Genomic DNA, 21,620 nt, shown 5'->3' with positions numbered 1-21,620 from the left:
ATATATAGTGTTTTTGTTTCTTTTTATGTAAACACAATCTGTTTTGGTTCTACAGTAAGAAAACTGATAAATAGCCTTATATAAGTTAATTTCAAATTCCATACACTGCTCTGAAATTAACCTACACCTCTTAAGGTAGGTGAACTGAAAAGCCTTTATATAATTTTGCACAAAGTGAGTGCAAGATTCAAAAATAAAGAGAGTATTCCCACAGAAAAGCAGGGCTAGAGAGGACTTTCAAATATCATTTAACTTAGCTCCCTACTTTGAAGTTGGAATAAGTACATGTATCGATAGACTTTGGAAGACTGCTAATCCAAAATGGTCATGCAATGGTTTCTACCATATCCTCAGATAATGTGTTACAATTAGAAATGCTTTATTTATCTCATGCCTTCACATAATTCCACAGCTGAAGGCTGTTCCCATGTCCCTTTTCATTTTTTCCAGTCTGGTTTTCACTGGTTGTATATTTTAATATGCAGGTAATTATGTAGGCCGTAATTCTCCACTTCATTTATAAAAACATTATATCAAAAGCCTTACTAGTGCCAAGACATACCATATTTATTCCTTCTCCCAGAATGGAGGCTACATCAAAATATTGTCATTATTGCTGTGATTCAGATTTCTTACTGGCTCTGCCTCAAGCTTTTTGTTAGTAAGCCACCCATATGAAACAAATGAATGGCTGCATGCAAGGTAAAGTAAATTTCAAAAAACAGCCCACCCTGCCAGTATCTTGCCACCAGAAGATACTAGCAAACATGCTAAATCAAATAATTACTTCATAATGTCTGTGGTAACTGTGTTATACTGCATATGTGAATTACCTTCCAACAACTCTCATCATGGCTAACTAAACAATGTTTACAACTGAAGATCGTAAAATTAGTGCAGCTGTTATAGACTACAGAAAAAAAAATCTACTATAATTTGAAAGCATACTGTTGTAGGCTGTGTAGGGATTCCTTCCATGATTTTGTCTGCCTACTCTGGGAACAGGATTAAAAATAATTTTGATTTATTTTTTACTGTATAATTAATAATTTAAAGCATTTCATATTAATCTACACCAAATTCTTCTTTCCAAGTTACTAGATAGAGTCATGGAGTCACAATTTTGTTTTATTGGTTATCAATTTCTATATTCTTAAGAAACCTGCAGAAGTTTTACTGCATGAGTTAGCACTTCTTTATTTCAATGGCTTCTGGCACTCGGTGATTGATATTATGATTTCTGTAAGCTCTAGACCTGTCAAGTTCATCAGTCATGCAACGTTCTAGTTCATGCATCACTCTGAACTTTCAATACTTTCCAATTCTGCCCTTACAGTCAACCCCTGAAAGACAAGAGTCTGAACGGCTTTGCAAAGCAGAAACAGGAGCAGCATCTGACATCTAGTTAAAAGTTTTGTCCGTTGTTCGCTGAATGGTCCTGATTAGCATGCTATAACAGCATTAGGTTTGAAAGACTAGCAAGATGACTTCACCATCCACATAAATGTCCCAGGGCCTAACTGATTATGCTGACAACACATTGAGTGTTTGTATTCATGTGCATGAAGACATTTTCAGATACATAAAGCAACTGTTTCCTGAAGGAGCTTGAGGAAATTTTTGTAGGTACAAATTCAGAACTCAGTAAATTGGAATTCCAGAATGAAAACAGAACTGAAATCTATCATACTTTAATATCCAGACACTGAAGTCATAAAAATACATGGCTCATTTTACTTTTTTTACACAAATTCACAAGTCAGCTTAACCAAAATAAGAATGAAAGAGTGAAGAAATGAATTAAATAAACTAATTTTTTCTTAATTTTATCTACAAAAATGGCTACATGTATTGACTAGAAAAAAAGATGCAGATCAAACAAAATACAAAGAACGGGGAAATAATAACAAACCAGCACTGAGAAGGTAAATGAGCAGTAACTTAGGGAAGTACGTTATTGCAGGAAGTGACTCCTTAAATCACTGGCTGCATGAGTAAGGGACCAAATACACAAATGTTATGATGTAGCTGAAAGTTTATTCTGCATATAAGAAAAATTCTGAATGTCTTCTTTCAGTAAGTACAAGAACAATCAAGTTTGCTAAATAGTGAACCATTTCTCATTATTTTTATATGCTCTGTCCACTGTGCAGCAGTGAAAGTAATGATGTGGATGTACATTAGCTTTACATTGAGTTTCCAACCTACACATGAATTTGGAAAAGTACATACATGTGTAAATAAAAGGCACGTGTGCCAGCAATTTCACAGCTTGCATAACTGTATCAGGCAATGTTTCCCCACTCGAAGTTATGAAATAAAGCTTCTTCATCTTCTAGAATGAAAGCCAATTAATCTACAGTATTTGATTAATTAAAAAAAAAATAAACAACAAAATTAATTATAAAAATCTGCTTTGCACAGACTTTTGGAAACTCAGCTGAGCTACATACCAAACCCTATATATTAACAGCCATGTCTGACCATATTGGCATGTCTTTCCCTCTGTAGCTTCTAAATGAGAATGTGTTTCTTACCCTATCACTTGGGGCTTGACTGTATATGAATTCAAACAGACTTTTTCATCTTCTGTTCCCATGCTGACACATTTTTATATTTGTTATAGTCTTTCATGGCCAAAGAAAGTGATACAAATGTTTTGTTCCGCTTTGTTTAAAAAATATATAATCAAGAAAAAAGAAGAGATATCATGCAACCACTGGAAAAGACATCAAAATTCTGAGAGAAGAGAAGGAATCAACAGTTGTAAAGAGGGAATTTTCACCCTCATTCTCTGCCCTTGTCTGAAGTCTGATGTTTCTAAATTTCAAAGTATTACTTAGAATGGAACTGATCTTTAATCTATCTTGCAGAAGATAGAATCTTAATACTTTTCTGTCTGAGTTAACCTTGTATTTAGATACGTAAGCTTCCTATTTGTGAAAATAAAAAGCTTGACATGTACACATTTGCTAAAATAAACCTGTGTTGAACATATCCAACTGATAGTTCTCCACTAGCCTAAAACTTGTCCCTACTAGATCAAGTAAATTCAACATTCTAGATAACTAAGAAAAATGTAATTTTGAGTTAATGCTTCCTAAATACTACTGAGAAGCAGAAACAGTCAGGGAAGTGGCTCAAGAGCAATCTTAATCAGAGATCCAGATGCAAAATGAATTGGGAATAAATATTTTTTTTTATATAACTGGAGATTAAGAATATAGGACAGAAAAATGTATTGCAATTTTCTAGATGGTGAAATGACCTCTTTTTGCTCCCAAAGTGAAAAATATTCAGTCATAAATGGATTTCATAATCATGGTACAGCTCTTTAATATTAACAGGCTGCAAATACATAAACAGAATGGATTTTAAAGAACTCATTCTGAGAAAACTGGATGACAGTATTTTGCTGAAGAAAGACTGCTGATAGCTTTCATAATGATTTTTATGCATTCTTACATAAACAATCTGATATTACTTCTCTTGAATAGAGTAATATTTACAAAAAAAACTCTATATATCCAGTCCCTAACAGGATCATGAGTTAAGCACAGTAACACTGCTTTCTGAAGCAAGGATTTATGAAAGTAAGTACAGTCTGATGGTTGTGGCAAAAGGGTGGGACTGGATTTTAGGAAAGAATCTGGAGTACTGATTTCTACGTGAAGTATTTCTATACTTTTGCAAGAAGAATGATTTATGTAAGGAAACTCTATGATTCTATGATCAGCAAGCAAGTTTTCTTCAAAACCATCTTTCAGAATACAAGGTCAGCACTTAGTTTTGGCTGAGAGCATAATGTGTTTCTGTGGAAACACGCTCACTGCTCTTTCCTTTTTATCATTCCTTTTATTCCAGATAAATTAAAACAACGCTGAATACTACAGCTATGAATCTGACAGAGTTTAGAATCAGAATCTGTAAAGAAAAACAGTTTTTCAGATCATTCATCATCTACTCCACTTCTTTGTTCAACACTTTCACAATTATATAACACCAACAAAGTTGGTAGACAAAGAGTCGAGAGACTATTTTGCATCCTTCTGGTATTTCAAACATAAAAACCAGTATGTTATGGGAAAGAATAAAACAATGATTGAAGGAAATGGTTTGTAGTTTCCTACTGCTCAGCATGCCTTAAGTGTGGGATATTCCAAAATATTGATAAACAATATTTAAATGTAGGTGAAATTGTTTTACTTATACTTTCCAGAGAGAAGTAAACATGACATCATGTAGCATCAATAAGAATCAATTATTTTCTAATACCTTTGAAATAATGTAGATTTAAGACCACTCTGAATGTCTGAAGTTGCTAGTCATGACTTTGAAATTATGTTGTTTAGTTTTGAATGAAGCAGGAAGAGATCATAACATTACAGCAAATACACATACTGCTTTAATATAAAGTGTTAAGAACTGGTAAGGGAGTTAATCAGAGAATTACAGAATCATTGTTTTGGGTGGGAAGGGACCTCAAGGATCATCAACGTCCAATCCCCCTGGCACAGGGAGGGCTGTCAACCTCCAGATCTGGTACTAGGCCAGGTTGCCCAGGGTCCCATCCAACCTTGAACATCTCCATGGACAGAGCATCCACAGCCTCTCTGTTCCACCACCTCACCACTTTCTCTGTGAAAAATTTCCCCTTGATATCTAATCTAAACATTCCCTCCTTAAGCTTGATTTACCAAAAGCAATGAATAGATACATATACATCTACTGTTTCAATGAAACTGCTGAAATTCCAACAGATCACACTTCATAGGAAACAAAAGACAAACTTACAATGTTTAAAACATTAAACAAATCAGCAAAAACTTAGATCTTCTGAAACACAAATTGTGTGACTGCAATAGAAAAATCCGCACTCCGTAGGTTAAAAGACAGTCAAAAAAAAACAGAATACTTGATGAACAGGTTCATATTTTACAAAGTACCTGATAAGGTCCATGCAATCTTCTTAACTAGTAGAAGATATGAGGCAAAAAGGAAGAAATAAAAGACCTTGTTAGAGCTTGAACTGTTGTCCACGTAGCATTACTCACCACAATAGCCATGAGTATGCTATATTTAATATTTAAGGAAGTAATTTATTTGTATTTATTTCCAGGATGGTATTTCACCATTAAGATATCTGCAAAAAGGCAGCTCCTCCTCAGGCTGAACAGACTGTTTCTTCAGCCTTGTATGTCCCGTGCTCTAGCCTGGGCCACCTCAGTGAACTTCCACTGGACTTACTCTAGGATGTTAGTATCTTTCTTGTAAAGTGCAGCCATCGAACAAAAGGAAAGAGTGGACCAACCACTGGAGCCTGATGGCCCAGGATGGCATTTAGCCATCTCTGCTGCAAAGGTATCTATTTTCAAAATCTCATCCACCATGATCCACAAGCCTTTTTCTGCAAATGCGATTCCAGTTTTTCCAGTTTCTAGTGACAGACTTTGTCAGGCTTAGAAAGAGACAAAGAATGACTACCCAAAATAAAGAGTTATAGAAGACACGTAGAACTTGCTAACTCAGAAGATTCTTGAACAGACAATGAGTAAATTATTTTAAGAAATTGCATGGCCATTTCAGGCTCCACCTCTTCATGAATTGTCATTTAATGCAAAGTACTGTGCTAAAAAGTGGTATCATTATTTACAGACTGTGCACAAGAGATCACTGTCTCTGCATGGTTTATTTTATAGTGCTTTATGTGAATACATACGAACACACATAGAGAATTCAACATTTTAGTAAGAGAGCAGTTAAAATTAGAACACTGTGATGTGGCACTGAAAGGATTATATTCTTTGCAGTATCCTGCAAGCGATTTACTGAAATGAAAAAAAAAAGTCATTATCAAAATAAAGGTACTACCATCTCTTATATAATGGATTCTCCATCTCCTTAGGATAGCTAGTCTACATGCTGATGTCGATAAACTAAAAAGATACACTCTTTGTTTAGAATAAACCAAAATAAACTAAAAAAGCAATTCTGTAGAATTGAAGACATGTATGTTCAAACGTTCAGAAACGAGAATCTTGTCAAGCTCAAACAGAAACCTCTAACGACAATACAAGTACACATATCAAAGCTTCATCTACCTACTAGCATGACAGTAACATGCTGTCTTGTGTCTTAAAAGATTAGAAAATGGGAATGGACTTCAGTACGTGTCCTCTGGGCAAAAAGGGGTCATGGCCAATTATGTAGGTGAATGCACTTTGCCTCTGGGAAGGAAAATATTACGCTTGTGAAGCTCATTGAATGAGGACACAGCTGCTTGTCAAGTTATTCTCTGTTGAAGAGAAGCTATTGTGGACAAAATATACTATTAGAGAAGAGGGATAAGTACAGCAGTTTAGTGAGGTTATGCCACCGGGTTGGAAAGACCGGGCACCCCTACAGTAACTTGAGCAAGTATGCCATGCTATTTCCATACAAAAACAAAAACAAACAAACAAAAAAAAACCAACAAACAAACAAACAAAAACAGGGGAGAAAGGACTATTCCAGGGTGGAGTAGCTGTGGGCTTTTGAGTTGAGTTGTTTGCTTTTCAATTTTGGAAACAGTTCAAGGCACATAAAATTTAAACATGCATCACGGTCTCAGAGGAAGATGTATTTTTTTTCAGTTCTGAAAACCTTGGGGGACTGCTCAGCTTATGAAGAAAAGATTACTCATTAAGCCTTCAGCCAAAAGCCAGTCTATTTTTCAGCAAAACTGAAGTCAACATTATACCTCACTGGTAAATAGTGTCATCTGTGAACAGCCAGAATGATAAGGCAGTACAGAAAAGTTATGATATTATTTAAAGACAAACTGAAATGTATTATGCATAAGAAGTTTAAAAAATTCCACAATCTAAAATGAATCAGCTTGTAGTATCTCGGAAACATAAGTTTTTTCTGTGTTTCCCTTATTTCTGGCTCTTGCATTAACATCACTTAATAAATATTTAGACTTGTTTGGCCCCACTGCAAACAGGGTGAGCAACATCTTGCATTTTTCAGTCATTACAAAAATTTGTCAAACCATAACTCTCTCTTAAAACTAAACATATTAACTATTCATATAATTGATGGTTAAAACATTCTCAGCAAAAATGCAGAAGCAAAAATTGAAATTGTGTTCTAAACATGTTATTTTTTCCCCATTTCTTGTTTCCTCCCATTGCTTTTCCATAGCAGATATAAAACAAAAGAACAGTATGATGGTTTTAACTTATCAGGTAGACAAATGACCTTCTGCGTCAAAAAATCTCACCAAGTATCATCTTTCTTGCATAAACTCAGAAGTATGTGGATGTCAGCACAGTCCAAGAGTTCCAAGTTTGCCATGGAAACAACATTCTTATTTCAAAATAATACAACTGCTCGATGTGGACTATTGGCATGAAAGCTTCCAATCCATGCTCATTGACAGCTTGTGGAGTGGACAGATGAGGCATGGAAAATGTTTTAAATTAGTTCATTTATCTTGCTGAGACATGGGAAGAGACTGAGATTTTTTCATGCTTATAGGAAAAAAGAAGCAAAGAAATAGAGAAAGTAAAGGAGGAAAAGGAGAGAGTAGAAGGCACACAAAAAAAAAAGTGGAGTGGAAAGAAAGGAAAAAATGGAAATAGAACGAAAACGGGGAGAGGAATAAAGAGGAAAAAGCAAATAGAGGAAAAATAAGGTGAGGAAAGGAGAAATAAACTGTTAAACTAATTAATCTAAATTTCACACATATGCATTCTGGGTTCATTAGAAAACATCCTTTTTTCATGGAGGCTCTTAAGAAAGAAAAAGGCTAATGTTAGCTAAATTAACTAACATTTATTTTAAATGTTTTTGCTTTTAGCTTCACAGTTTTCAGAAAGTAAGCCTTTTTTCTTTTTTTAAATTTACTGCATTAAATGCACACAAATTTAAACTCTTTTGTCCTAAGGACTTTGATTACAGGTATTTTTCATATGTGAAGGATAATTTCCATCAGATGTCTCATAAATTACATTATTGGCATCCAAGATGAACAATACAATAGATGAAATACATAGTTATTGTAGGGTTTCTTCTTTGCTATAGATGTTACTGCAGCTCAAGACACAGTAAGGAGATGGCTGAAGGACAGACTGATGTCCTGCAAGTCAGAACATTAATTTTGTTCCTGTATTTCTCTGTGGTTCTAATAATAGTTTGACAAACTTATGCAGTGATAGGCATCCTTCACTTTCACAATAATTTGCTGTGAGTTAGATCACTCTGTGGCTCTCTCTAAAAGGACTGTTCAGTACTGAAAAAAAAACACCACATGTGGACCTAACATGTCTTACATGTAACATCAAATTTGTAGAAGTTCACACTGGAAGCTTTAACTACGGCATGAACAGAAATTTACACAAGAACGCAGGCTGGAACGGAAAGCTTTCACATTGGAATCATGAGCTAGCATTACAATGGTCTAATTACTACATTATCAGCTCTAACTTGAAGTAAGTGGAAGCTTAGAATCTTGTTTACTTACTGCAATATGAAATATACTATAAAAGCACATGGAAAACTGAAAAAAATGCAATTCAAACATAATCTGAATAATGACAGAATCATAGAATCACCAAGGTTGGAAAATACCTCTAAGATCATTGAGTTTAACCATTCATCTACCACTAATATTTCCCAACTAGACTATGTCCCTCAGTATAACATCTAAATGCTCCTTGGATATCTCCAGGGACAGTGACTCAACCACCTCCTTGGGCAGCCCACTCCAGTGCCCGATCACTCTGTCATAAAAGCTTTTCCTAATATCCAACCTGGTTATAATACACATAATCATCCTAATAATGTCTTAGTTACTTGCAACATACCAACACAACACAGATGATACAACACTCAACCCTCACCAAAAAGGCCAAGAAGCGAACCACCTCACATACAACATATACATATGAGCTATGTCATATATAATGCTTCCTATTTTATTATCTTGCTCCATCCAGAGGCGAATGTTGGTGGTTTGGCGTCGTGAGACAGATGGCAGCAGAGGGGCAATCTGAAAAAATGCTATCTGACATGAACGTGCGTATGGAACAAAAATGTGTCACTGAATTCCTCCATGCAGAAAAAACAGCACCCACTGAAATTCATCACTGTTTACTGAGTGATTCTGGAGATCAAACAATGGATATGAGCACAATGTGGCAGAGTTGGTGCATTTCAGCACTGGAAACAGCAACAGTGGGTCACCTCTGCTGGTGCAGATTTTTAGGAGCGCAAGCATGCAGGCTCTTGTTCATTGCTGGTGAAAATGCACATCTACTGGTGGGGACTGTGTTGAAAAACAGTGTTTTGTAGCTGAGAATTTGCTCTATTATACAGTATTACTGGATTCCTTGTTGTCATTTCCATGGAAATAAATAGGAGGCCTTACTTTTAGAACAAGCTACGTATGCCTCATACAGCTATTTTCAATATTTAACTCAGATTTTGATAAATAACAAAATGTATACATTTACTTTTTACATATTTAATTTATTCAGTATCTTCTTTACCCAGATTTTCGGGCACAATGATTAGGACTACAAAGAGTTGGATTTTCTGGATTTATCTTCGACATTTCTCATTTTGTGCTTTCCCACACTGGGAACCATTTCACATCCTGGTGGACATGTAATTGATTTGCTTAGTGTTACTATTTAGCAACGACTGCTACAAAGGGTCAAGATATACTCTCTCCCACTGCAACACTTAAGACTAGTGAAAATATTTTACACAAAGAAAAAGCAAAGAAGTCTATTTCTCTTAGTCAGATTGTGGTCTTCTATTTATTTTAAGGGAGTTCATTTCAGATCATTTTCAATATAGAATGTTTGCCATTTGGTTGTAAAGTGGGGTTTTTTTTGTTTGTTTTTTTTTTTTTTTTTTTTTTTTTTTTTTTTTTTTTTTTTTTTTTTTGTTGTTTTTGTTTTCTCAGAAAGTAACATTTCTCACTGTGAAAGCAATTCATTAAATTGCAAAGCCTTGATTATGAGTCTCATTCCTGTATGATAGCTATGCAAGATTCTTTTTTTTCTTTTTTTTTCTTTTTTTTTTAATATATGGAACTCATTCACTGGAAGTAAACTGCTAAGTGGCACTTCAAAAATTTTCCTACCAAATGCCATAGCAGAAACAAAAGTACAAAGGTCCAATAGCTACAAGTTACAGGGAAAACTGGCTGCACAGCCAGTCCCAGAGAGAGATAATGAATGCAGTTAAATACAGCTTGTGAACGGTCACTAGTGGTGTGTCTCAGGAGTTAGCACTGGAGCTGGTCCTGGAGCTGGCCCTTTCTAATGTCTTTGTTAATGATTTGTATGAGAGGATTGAGTGCACCCTCAGTAAGTCTTCCAATGACACCAAATGTTGATCTGCCCGGGGACAGGAAAGCCCTACAGAGGAATGTGGATAAGCTGGATTGATGGGCTGAGGTCAATCGATCAACAAGACCATGTGCTAGGTCCTCCACTTTGGCCACAACAGTGCCATGCAATGCCACAGGCTTGAGGAAGGGTGACTGGAAAGCTATGTGGAAAAAAAACGTTAGCTGACAATCAGCTGAACGTGAGCCACCAAGTGTGCTCAGGCAGTCAAGAAAGCATTCTGGCTTGTAGCGAAAACAGTGTAGCCAAAAAGATGAAATGACTGCCCCTCTCAGCTCTGAGCTCAGAGCTCTTCTCAGCTCTGGTGAGGCCGCACCTTGAGTCCTGTGTACAGTTAATGGCCCCTCAGTACAAGAAGACATCAAGGCCCTGCACATGTTCAGAGAAGGGCAACACAGCTGGTGAAGGGTTTGGAGCACAAGTCTCATGAAGTGCAGCTGAGGGCACTAGGATTGTTCAGTCTGGAAAAAAGAAGGTCCAGGGGAGACCTTACCACTCTCCACAGCTGCCGGAAAGGGGGTTGTATCAAGTGGGGGGTTCATGGCCTAACACTGTGCCAGGAGTGATTCAAGTCGGATATCAGGCAAAAATTTATTCTCTGAAAGTGGTAATATAACCGTCTGCCCAGGGAACTGGTAAAGCCACTGTCCCTAGAAGTATTCAAGAAATGGGTAGCTACGCCATTTAGGGACACGGTTTAGAGAGCATGGTGATGACAGGTCTGTGATTGAACTGGATAATCTTAGCGGTCTCTTCCAACCTTAATAATTCTATGTTTCTATGGTAATAACACTAGCATACAGTTTGACTTTTTATACCAATTTTCAAAACTTGACTTCTGGAAGACATTCTTTCTCCTCACACACTGCATTCAACTCTTGTATTAATGGACCATTAAAAGTGCTTCATTGTTCCTTAATGGCATAATATATTATAGAAGTCTGGTCAAGGAAGGAATTACATCTCTCACACAAAAGGCCATAGCTAATAATTTCAGAAAGAAATAAAACAAAAATTTACTAATATAGCCCTGCCAACTATTCAGTGAACTTCTGAACATTTCTCTTTCATCAAAAAAGGTATTTTAAAAATTGTCCAGAATTAAATCATTTCTTAAAAAAAAAAAAAAAAGTCTAATCTGAACTTCGAACATTGACTTGAACATGTCATTCATATGCCTAAGCATTTGAGAAATTATTAGAATGGAATAATATTTTAAAGCAAAAACTAGTATTTGCTCTAGCTCCTGAATCTCATTTTTAATGAACAAGTGATTCCATACCTAATTTCTAAAAAATTCTCAATACTAATGCAGGTAGTGAGGCAGCAAACAAAAGATCTCTTTACCAATACATTCTTCGCTTTCTTTACACAGTAAAGGGCCTCAGTACAAAGAAAGCATTACATAGAACATTTGAATATCTGAAGTATCACAGTACAGTTTAGCTAATAAAGTGATACGGAGGCACTCGCATAACCATTTAGGATAGTAAACCTCTGTGATTTCTGCCTGAGAGGGGCACAAATGGTACAAATATTCCCACACAGTTCAGCATCACTGCTACAAAATCTGTTTCTTTCTGAGAGTTCTCCACAGCCTGAGATCAGAAATAATGATATGTATCTGTAGTCCAGAGGAAAAAAAAAAACAACAAAAACAATAACAAAAAACAACACTGGAAGCAAACATTTTAAAGGAAGTCCTCTGACTCTGCAAATTAGTCAAGTCTGTAGATTACATAACTGTCATTTCCTCATTCCACACAAATGAGGCGGTAATAAATCTCCAGAAGCATGGCTCACCTTTCATCTATAACCTCATTTCAAACAACCTCTTCAGCTATGAGGAGGCCACATCAGGAAATGACACATGAAAGTCATTCCTGCTCATTGGTTTACTTCTTATAGAACTATCTGTAACAGAACACAAGACAAAAAACGAGCACAGAATCTTTTTTATATTTAGAATTCAAAGTGCATATTCTCCTGCTTTCACTTACATTCAAATCATCATTTTTGTTTCCTTCATTTTACTTTATTATTTCACCTTTTTTAAATTACTATTACTTTTAATTCTGTTTTTAATTTGTGGTTAACAAGAAGTTTCTAAGCCTTCAGGAAGGTTGTGCAGAGAAACCATTGTTGGAAGATCACATTAAGCTTCCCGATACATACATTTGTCATTAAGTACGAGAAAGGCTAAGGCCAAAAACAATTCAGAATGAAAAGGAAAGCTCTGCCCTCCCATAATGTTAAGTTTTTAAAACTGTATGCTTTTACATTCATTCTTTAAAATACTACTAGTAGTCCTATTTTCTTTCTACACAATTTTGCCCTGGAGGTATTGGATCTAAAGCACTGTGTGATCTAGAGCTGAAAATGAATGACAACCAAGTAGTGACAGTTTTAGCTATCAGCAATCAGGCAAACATTTGGTTTGAACAAAATTACTTTACTGAAATTTTTAGTGGAGTGATAAAGGGTGCGTTATGGGATCATGCTAATGCCCTGCACAAAATCAGCTGAGACTTCTGGGACAGTTAATACAGGATGGAAATATCTACTGCTATTGCTGCCACTGCATTTCTACTGCCGGAAGACATGACTGTCTGAAGTATTCCATGAGAATTTTTTGAGAATGGGCTGCATCAGTTTGATTAACTCTTGGACTGAAAATGGACAAAAGAAATGGGTGCTTTCTCATCAGCTCACATCATAATGTCTCATCTACAGTGAGTGAAGAAAACGGCAGTGTTCAATTACACACAGTTGCTGCGAAGAAAGATGGATTTATTTTATATTTGCAATTTAAAAAAAAAAAAAATTATTTTGGGCCACCTTTGCTGTACAGATTGTTAATTGCCATTGTTTTTTTAATTTATAACTATCCTATAAGCACTTGTTTTAGCTTAGCTTATACAAGTAACAATGATTTACAATCAAACACTTCACACAATAGACTGATGAAGTTAACAAAGTGGTTTGCAAATGAGTTCCGGAGACTCATTAACATGCTTCATTTTGTTTAACATGTTTCTAAAAGGACACATTTAAGGTCACAGTGCTTGATGTGAGCATTTTCAGAGATGTTCCCTGGTTAATTTTTATCTCTAATGTACTGTTTTCATTAGCTGAGGTCATCTAAACCTGAATCTTTTTCATTCTGTCTATGAGCCGATGCCTAATATCTTTTAACCTTAACAGGATCTTTGCTATCACTGAAGATTCCTCTTTCGACCATTACTTTTCCATCAGCTATCAACAGCAATATAAGGAAAGCTAGTAATCCTTTTCTTCCAACTTAATGATCTCCATAATTTGTCAGATACAAAATCTTCTCAGTTATGAATTACAGAAAAAGAGAAGAACTAAATAAAGCATTTCTAGGAACATTTTAATTAAAATATACATATTATTTTGCAATATCACGTGATCATCGTTCCAAATAAGCAACATAGTTCTATCACTTATTAGTGCAAAATATGCCTTTGTGTAGAAACCTTTTATCTACTGCTTATGTAAAAGTTTGAGCAATTTTTTTGCCCTTAGATGCATTTTTCCTGACTGAATTTCTAATATTCTCTTCAAATATACTTACTGAAACCCCAAAGCGAAGCTAGGAGGCATAATACAATGCATAAAAACTTAAATTATTAAAGCTGTTTACTCATGGACTAAAGCCAAGGCTACTAAAGTAGTTGTAAATATCCAATCAAATATTATCATTTAAACATGCAAATCCTATGGTAACCAGAGGCAAACAAGAAATTCTTCTCCCAAGAACGTATAAGAAACAGCCATTATTTAAAAAAGAAGCAGTGGTGTGAAAGGAATGTTTTCTTTGTACTTGTTCAGTACTATTTAATAAAGTCCTTCCTCAATGTTAGGGTAATTTCTATGCATTTCTACGCCACTCCGTTCCTAAGTCTAATAGTCCTCCCATGCTGCGTGGATTTTGCATTATTAATGATCAGTGGACAGTGAATAGAGCTGCAAAAGGTGTAATCAAGAGATTATTGTGGCTCCTATTAGTGAAAAAAAAAAAAAACAAAAAAACAAACCACAGAATGCATTTAAGTGTTCTCACTAATGCCATGTAAATTTAAATAGCTTAGAAATTTTGGGTTTAGAATAAGCACGCTTCATTGCACACTGGTTGGGCATTATATTTGTATGTGGCAGTATTCTGGAGACAAATCATGCTTTTCTGTGATAAGATATAATTTCTCCATATAAATTTTCACTGATTTCTCAATTCAAGAATCGTGGCTGAAAAAATAAACCTAACAAGTAGCAAATAAATCCAGTACAACAGTGTATCATTTTAAAAGAAGAAATCAAGAAAGAAGGCTTCCTCACTGGGAAAAGCCAACCACAAAAAAAAAAAAAAAAAGACAGACAAACAAACATAAGACAAAAAAAACAAATATCCAGTAATAAACACTACTGATTTTAAATACATTTTGGGATGATTATCCTCTCATTTTTTTAAAGCTGCATGAGAGGAAGAAAGTGCATTGAATTACACATCAGTAAGTTTCCACTAAATATAAATAAATACTTCATATTTAGTTTGGCATTCATACACATTTACTGCAGTGGAATTAGAGTAGCCTCTTCCCATTCTACCAACGTAGTTCCATATGTAATAGTTCCACATTTTTGCAAGTCCAAGGCAGAACCCTACTTGCCCATCTTAAACCTAGTGAACCAATGTAACTGCTAAAATGTATAAAACTGTTTCATGCCACAGTGAATTTTTATCAGGACTTCTTAGTGTGTGAAAACCAAATTGTTTGACCAGAATATTGAAGGGAAGTGCTACTTTTGCTTTAACCAGACTATTTCAAGTAACTGTACATAGATTTCATAGTCATTTCTTTTCAAAATACAAAACTACGGTCAAACTTTGAATAATGAAATGTCCCTAAAAATATCAGATTCAAATAGCGATTGAAAGTGAAACAAAGGATTACAATCATCTTCCACATGGTAAACCAGTCAGTTTTCTATATACATAACCTCAGTACATTTTTATTCAAGAGCAACTGATTGATTTTACTGATTGATAGTTTACTCAAAAAATGCAATATCATTGAATTGATATAACTGTATTTTCAAACGATAATCCGTTTCTGAAAAAACATACATGTCAAATCACTCTAAACTTTGCTTTCCCGATGATTTAGCATATGGGTATTGACAGAGAATGTTGCAAGCACCCTTAGTCCACACTTATGTGTGTTCTTTCCAATACAAGCAAATGAAGCAGGGAGGCATTACACATCCAGTCTGGCACCACGCAAGTGGCTGCAGAGTACACTTGGACATGGGATTTTGCATTTTCGGGTTTATATAAAATCTGTGTCAGTTTAAGGCTCATTTGATTTATGGAAGCTTTAACACATTTTTTTCTTGGTAATCATATTTACTTTTATAAGAAAAAGAAACAGCTTTTGATCTTGCCAAAGATTTAAAAAATCAGACTTTCAGATATCCAAGTAACAAACTTCTGGCACTAACAAATGAGTGAATAGGTAAGATCTGCCATGTTCTGTCTTGGCACAACCTATTTGTTGATAAGCCTTTCTGTAGCATGCACTAGTGGAGTAATAACTTCTGATTCAAGGCAGCCATGCACCTTTTTACATATTCAAGAAAAGACAAAAAAGGCGAAATACATAAGTTACAAGAAAAAATGAAGTTTGTGTTAGGTTGTACTGAATCTATGCAACTACATCATACATGCAGTTGCTGTGAGTTGGGCTGTAGATCTTTGGGACATACCTATTGGGGACACTTCATGTACTATTACTGTTTTAAAATAATTGCTCTATCTATATTGTATTTAGGAGTATATCAAGACTGTTAGTTATTGAATAGAAGATTCTGTTGTTCTTTAACCCAGAAATTAAGATAATTCACCTCCACAGTCCATTTAAAAGGGTATTCAATAAGCACAGTGTGTATTTGTGAAAAACATGCTCATTTTTCCAGCTAAAGTAATTAACCACTAAAGCAACTGTGAGTAGTAATCCAGAAAACCTTCAACAATGCTTTTTCAAAGATAAAAAACTTAGCATTCAGTGGTAAAGAAAGACTCCACTCACACACCTAACAGATACACATTCACATAGGTATAATGAATTGTGTCAATAGAAGGGTGAGTGGTGGAAAAGAAAGGGCTTTTTATTGATTTATTTTTTATATTTTTTTCCCCAGGTCTGCTCATGTGATCTGTCCTTTAGGAGAAGACATCTAATTACTCCCAACTGTTGAGCTGGCATAGAATTTAGGTTGGTCAGGCAAAAACGGGAAAGAAAAGAGACACAAGATGAGAACCTAGCTGCTACAATAGAGGGAGATTCAATTGTTTATGGACAAGCTAGCTCTGTTTTAAGATGCTTTCTGCCAATTGAAAGTAGCTTTTTAACAAAAATTGAAACTAGCTTTTTAACAAAGTTAGGGTTCAATCTGCTGCTTCTGTTGTTGCTGTTTTTACTAGAGTTATTACTATTATCTTTATTCTTATTGTAACACCCACCCCAGGGAAAGGAGATTTGCTTTCAATAATCCATCTCAATACTGCTGTGGAAAAGTCCACATAAAACTCAAAGCAGAAGTATCTGAGAATGTGGCAGCTGGACCCTACTTATAAATAATGCCAACATCTAACCCTTAGTATACAGACTACTATAGTTGGTTTACTGGCCTGAAACCAAATGAATTTAACATGCATTCCCTTGTCAGGAATAGATGCTGCTGTTTCTGACTCTGTTTTCAAATTAGATCTAGGACATTCTTATTGCAGTCATCCTTGGTAGAATATAGGTCTTATTTCCCACCTTAAAACAAACTATTCCGGTAGAATTATTTTCCAGCTTTCATACCGACTCCTCTCTCTTTTTCCCCCACAGAAGATGAAAGAGAGTATTTACTTACTGAAGGTATAATTTGCAAGAGGTACCAACTATTATGCAATATAAGATGCAATACTGACATAACAGATCCCTAATCAAATGCAACTTATTCCTCTGTTTGAATGTGCTTCAGTTCAAGAAGCAGCGTCATTCAAAACTAGTTCTTCAATAGCTTACATCTACATTCTTCACCTGAAATGTGAATTTGAGGAAAGCGGAGTTATAGCATCAACTTGGGTTTATTTTTCATGTTTGGATAGCCAGATACAAGCAAAGCCATTCCTAAGAATCTGTACAATAGGTTAAACCAGGAAATTATTCTGCCTTAGCATGATAAGATGTATGAAAAATACACAGACATCCAGTTCTCAGAGAAATCCAGAGATATTACCTCACAAACCTTTCCAAACAATATTTTAATTACAGTCTAAAATCATGTTAATATCCTTAGAGGACATGAAACCCACGTAGCTTAAAAGATGTCAGAAGAATTATTAAATGAGGAAGTTTTTATTCTTAATAATTCTGACTTCATGCTTAAGTATCTAGTTAATGCACTGTAATAGAGCTAAAAAGAGAGCTTTATTTTCAAAAATATAGTGATACTGAATAAAAGCAAAAAATTGCCAGTATTTATAAACTCTTTCAAAAGACTGCTGTTTTTGAAAAAGCAGTTGGAAAAATTAATCCAGCTTCTTGTTTTCTTACAGCAACTATGAAATTCAAGAGCTCCTTAAAATAAAGGACGCATTTTACCACTTACAGATTTGGAAGAAAGCTGAATGGCAACAGTTAGGAGTAGGGTAAAAAAGATTCACTGCGTGTATGAATACAATATGAACCACACATACAGAGGTTCACGAACCTCTGAGGAACTAAATACCACTGCTTCAAAGACAAGGATTCCTACAAAGTTTGGATTAGTGCATCTGTACCATCTGTATAAAGGAAATAGGAACCAAGAGTTTGAAAGAAGAAAAGATATGAGACTGAGCAAGTAGAATAAATTCAATACAGGGTGAATATGAGCCATCAACCAATAAACAAACAGAATAGATGGAAAAAAAAAAGCAAGAAAATTAAAATGTTCCATAGATAAAACACAGAAGGTATCCAAACTAATGCTTTTGAACGAGAATTTGGAAGAAATACTGCAATCAAGTAACTGAGAGATTCAATAGAGATTTGTCTTCAAAACTTTACAGAAAAAGGTCTCATTAACAGATGGCATCTAAGCGTGACTATTATGCAATATATTCAGGAATTGACTAATATCTTGTACTCTCCAAGATCCTGATCCGAATGTCTGCATTGCGGTACACAGGACATTATAACCTGGTTCCGCAAGACTTGTCTGGCTCCAGAGCATGAAGTCTCCTACTCCCCTTGTGTCACTTTGGCTTTAGTCCTTGTTTCCATTGTAATGACAAAAGTAGAAGAAATTCAAAGAACTTTAAATGAAGCTTAATTTGCACTTTAAATCATTTAAAACATTTAAAACATTTCTCCCTCCCTCTCTCCACCACAAGCCTAAACCCTCTCATCACAGAAGACATCCAGACTCTAGACTCTTTGACATCTGGAATTTCTAATCACGGACTATGAAAGGGCTCATCCATCTTTTTAAAATCCTAGAATCATAATCATAGAATCACAGAATGGCCTGGGTTGAGAAGGACCACAATTATCATCTGGTTTCAATCCCCCTGCTCTGTGCAGGGTCACCAACCACCAGATCAGGCTGCCCAGAGCCACATCCAGCCTGGCCTTGAATGCCTGCAGGGATGGGGCATCCATAATTTCCCTGGGCAACTCATTCCAGTGTGTCACCACCCTCTGTGTGAAAAACTTCCTCCTAATATCTAACCTAAACCTCCCCTGCCTCAGTTTAAAACCATTCCCCCTTGTCTTATCACAATCCACCCCTGTAAACAATTGTTCCCCCTGCTGTTTATAAGCCCCCTTCAAGTACAGGAAGGCCACAGTGAGGTCTCCCAAGAACCTTGTGTTTCCCAAGCTGAACAAGCCCAGTTCCCTCAACCTTTCTTCACAGGAGTGGTGCTTCAGCCCTCTGATCATCTTAGTGGCCCTCCTCTGGACTTGTTCTAAGAGCTCTGCAACTGAGGACCCCAGGCTTGGACACAGTCCTCCAGATGTGGCCTCACAAGATCTGAGTACAGGGGGACAATCACCTCCCTCCCTCTGCTGGCCACCCCTTTTTTAATGCAGCCCAGGATACAGTTGGCCTTCTGGACTGCAAGCGCACACTGCTGGCTCATGTCCAGCATCTCTTCTACCAGGACCCCCAACTCAATAGAAGCAACATGAATCTGACAAAGGTCTTCCGGAATTTTGCGAACCTCATATCCACCCAGTTTCTTGGCGTTCTGAGCATCCAGGGTGAACATGTCTGGCATACTTTCCAAGAGGTCTGCAAGCTAAGAATCTAATCTCTTCTGAGGTGAAAGTTTAAGGTTACTCCCAGCAGAAGTGATGTCAAATTGTTAGTTAAAATAAATATTGTTTCAACTGCCTTTTTCAAAATCTTTTGGAAATTTTCAAAGGGTGGAATGTTATGAAGTATAATTTGCATTGCGTTTTGAAGGTGAATACTCTTTTAGTGACATTATTGTTTTCAGTAATACCTCTCTTGGTATCTCTTCTGCATTTTATTCAAGATATGTTCTTTCTTTGTTGTTTGCTACTTTTGTTCTCCTGCTTCTTTTCCCTCCATTCTATTTGCGAACATTGCAAATGTGAACAAGAGATGTTGGACATGAACAACCGTACAAAAAAGTATCGCTGTACAAATAAAGAAATTCCAAGGACTACATTGTAATGATGACGTTTAAAACACAAGTAAAATGTTGGTTACTGTCAGAAATACACTCCACTATAACCTTAAATTTTTATATAAAAAAAAAAGAATGAACAGCAGATCTTATCCTTAACAAGTCTAAAAGCATATGAAAAAGTGGAAAAAACATATTCTGCAAACCTATCACCAAAGCCTCATGAAAGTCAGAAGTCAGAAACCGCAGCTGTACAGAGGTCAATTATGCCTTTTGTCCTGCTCTGCTAATTGAAACTTCATGACATGACAGTTCTCTTGGGGAATTAAGAACTGTGAAGTACAAAAACTATCTACAGAGATAGTACCCTTTCCTCATCATTCAGTGAGAAAGACTGTACAGACTGTTAAAGCTGAAAGATTTTTTCATGTTCTATCTGCAGACTGTATATTAAGTCACATGGCAGAAATAAAAAATCTGAGGGATGCTCAAATTTAGGATTTTATGCAAAGAAAGAACACTGCAGAACTGTGGAAAGAACATTATTAAAGTTATCATGCAGACCATCTAAAAACACAATAAAAACACAGAAAAGTGCTTTAGAATCATTAAGTAACAGTTCTTGTAAAACCAGAACAACCATGCCAGTTATCACATCCCACTTCCTGGTTGACTACAAGACATGGTCACCTTTGTATCCATGAGAATTCCAACTGTATTCAGCATTGATTTATATCAGTAAGGAAAGTTTATTTTTCTAGACAAAAGGTATGCAACTCCTAAGAACCGCTGCCCTGAATTCTAGTGAAGGCAACACAGCTATTACTCTACTGACTTATAGATGTTGAGTATTATAAAGTTATTTAAAATTTTTGAGTTGCAGAGACATCACAAAGATAGGCTAGATACTTCACAAATTACTGTAAGTTTGACTTTTCCAGAATCTGGGAAAACTTTACTGTGTAAAACTGAAATACATGCAAACAACAATCTCCATTTACTACTGGAATAACAATGTATACATATGTGGATAAATAATGAATTGTAATGACACTTCAGCTTTGTCTGCAGTCTGAAAATATAAAAATTACATACTAGCTTTCAAGGGAGTGGAAGAAATTTAAGAAAAAAAGAAAATCAAGTATCTCTCCACAGTCAGAGAAGCAAATAAGGAAGCCAGGAACCTGTGCCTCTGATTTCAAAACATTGACCAAAACAATCAAATTACTGCTGAATTTATGTTTTGTAAACACCCTTTTCATTAAATGCAGATGGTACTTTGTTGCTGCCTTAAATAATTCATTTTTACTGCTGGAGTGATATTGTACTGTGGAGGGCTGACCTTGGCTATCTGTCAAGATTCCCACCCAGCCACTCTCTTACTCCTTCTTAACAGGACAAAGGGAGAAAATATGATAGAAAAGCACATAGGTCAAGACTATTTACCAAGCACAAGGAGATCATTTGCCAGTTACTGTTTCGAGAAAAACAGGTTTTTTTTTTCT

General features: G+C 35.8%; 1 protein-coding gene across 2 annotated transcripts in view; it reads right to left on the bottom strand.

Moving 5' to 3' along the window:
• The window catches only part of KDM4C (lysine demethylase 4C), a 301,610-nt gene that overhangs the window by 33,656 nt on the left and 246,334 nt on the right, over window positions 1–21,620 (bottom strand). The window lies entirely within an intron of this gene.

This window comes from Lagopus leucura, unplaced genomic scaffold, assembly GCF_019238085.1.
Source record: "Lagopus leucura isolate 7727_CA_CO unplaced genomic scaffold, USGS_WTPT01 Super-Scaffold_100018, whole genome shotgun sequence".
NCBI lineage: Eukaryota > Metazoa > Chordata > Aves > Galliformes > Phasianidae > Lagopus > Lagopus leucura.
This window is presented reverse-complemented; position numbering and strand designations above follow the sequence as displayed.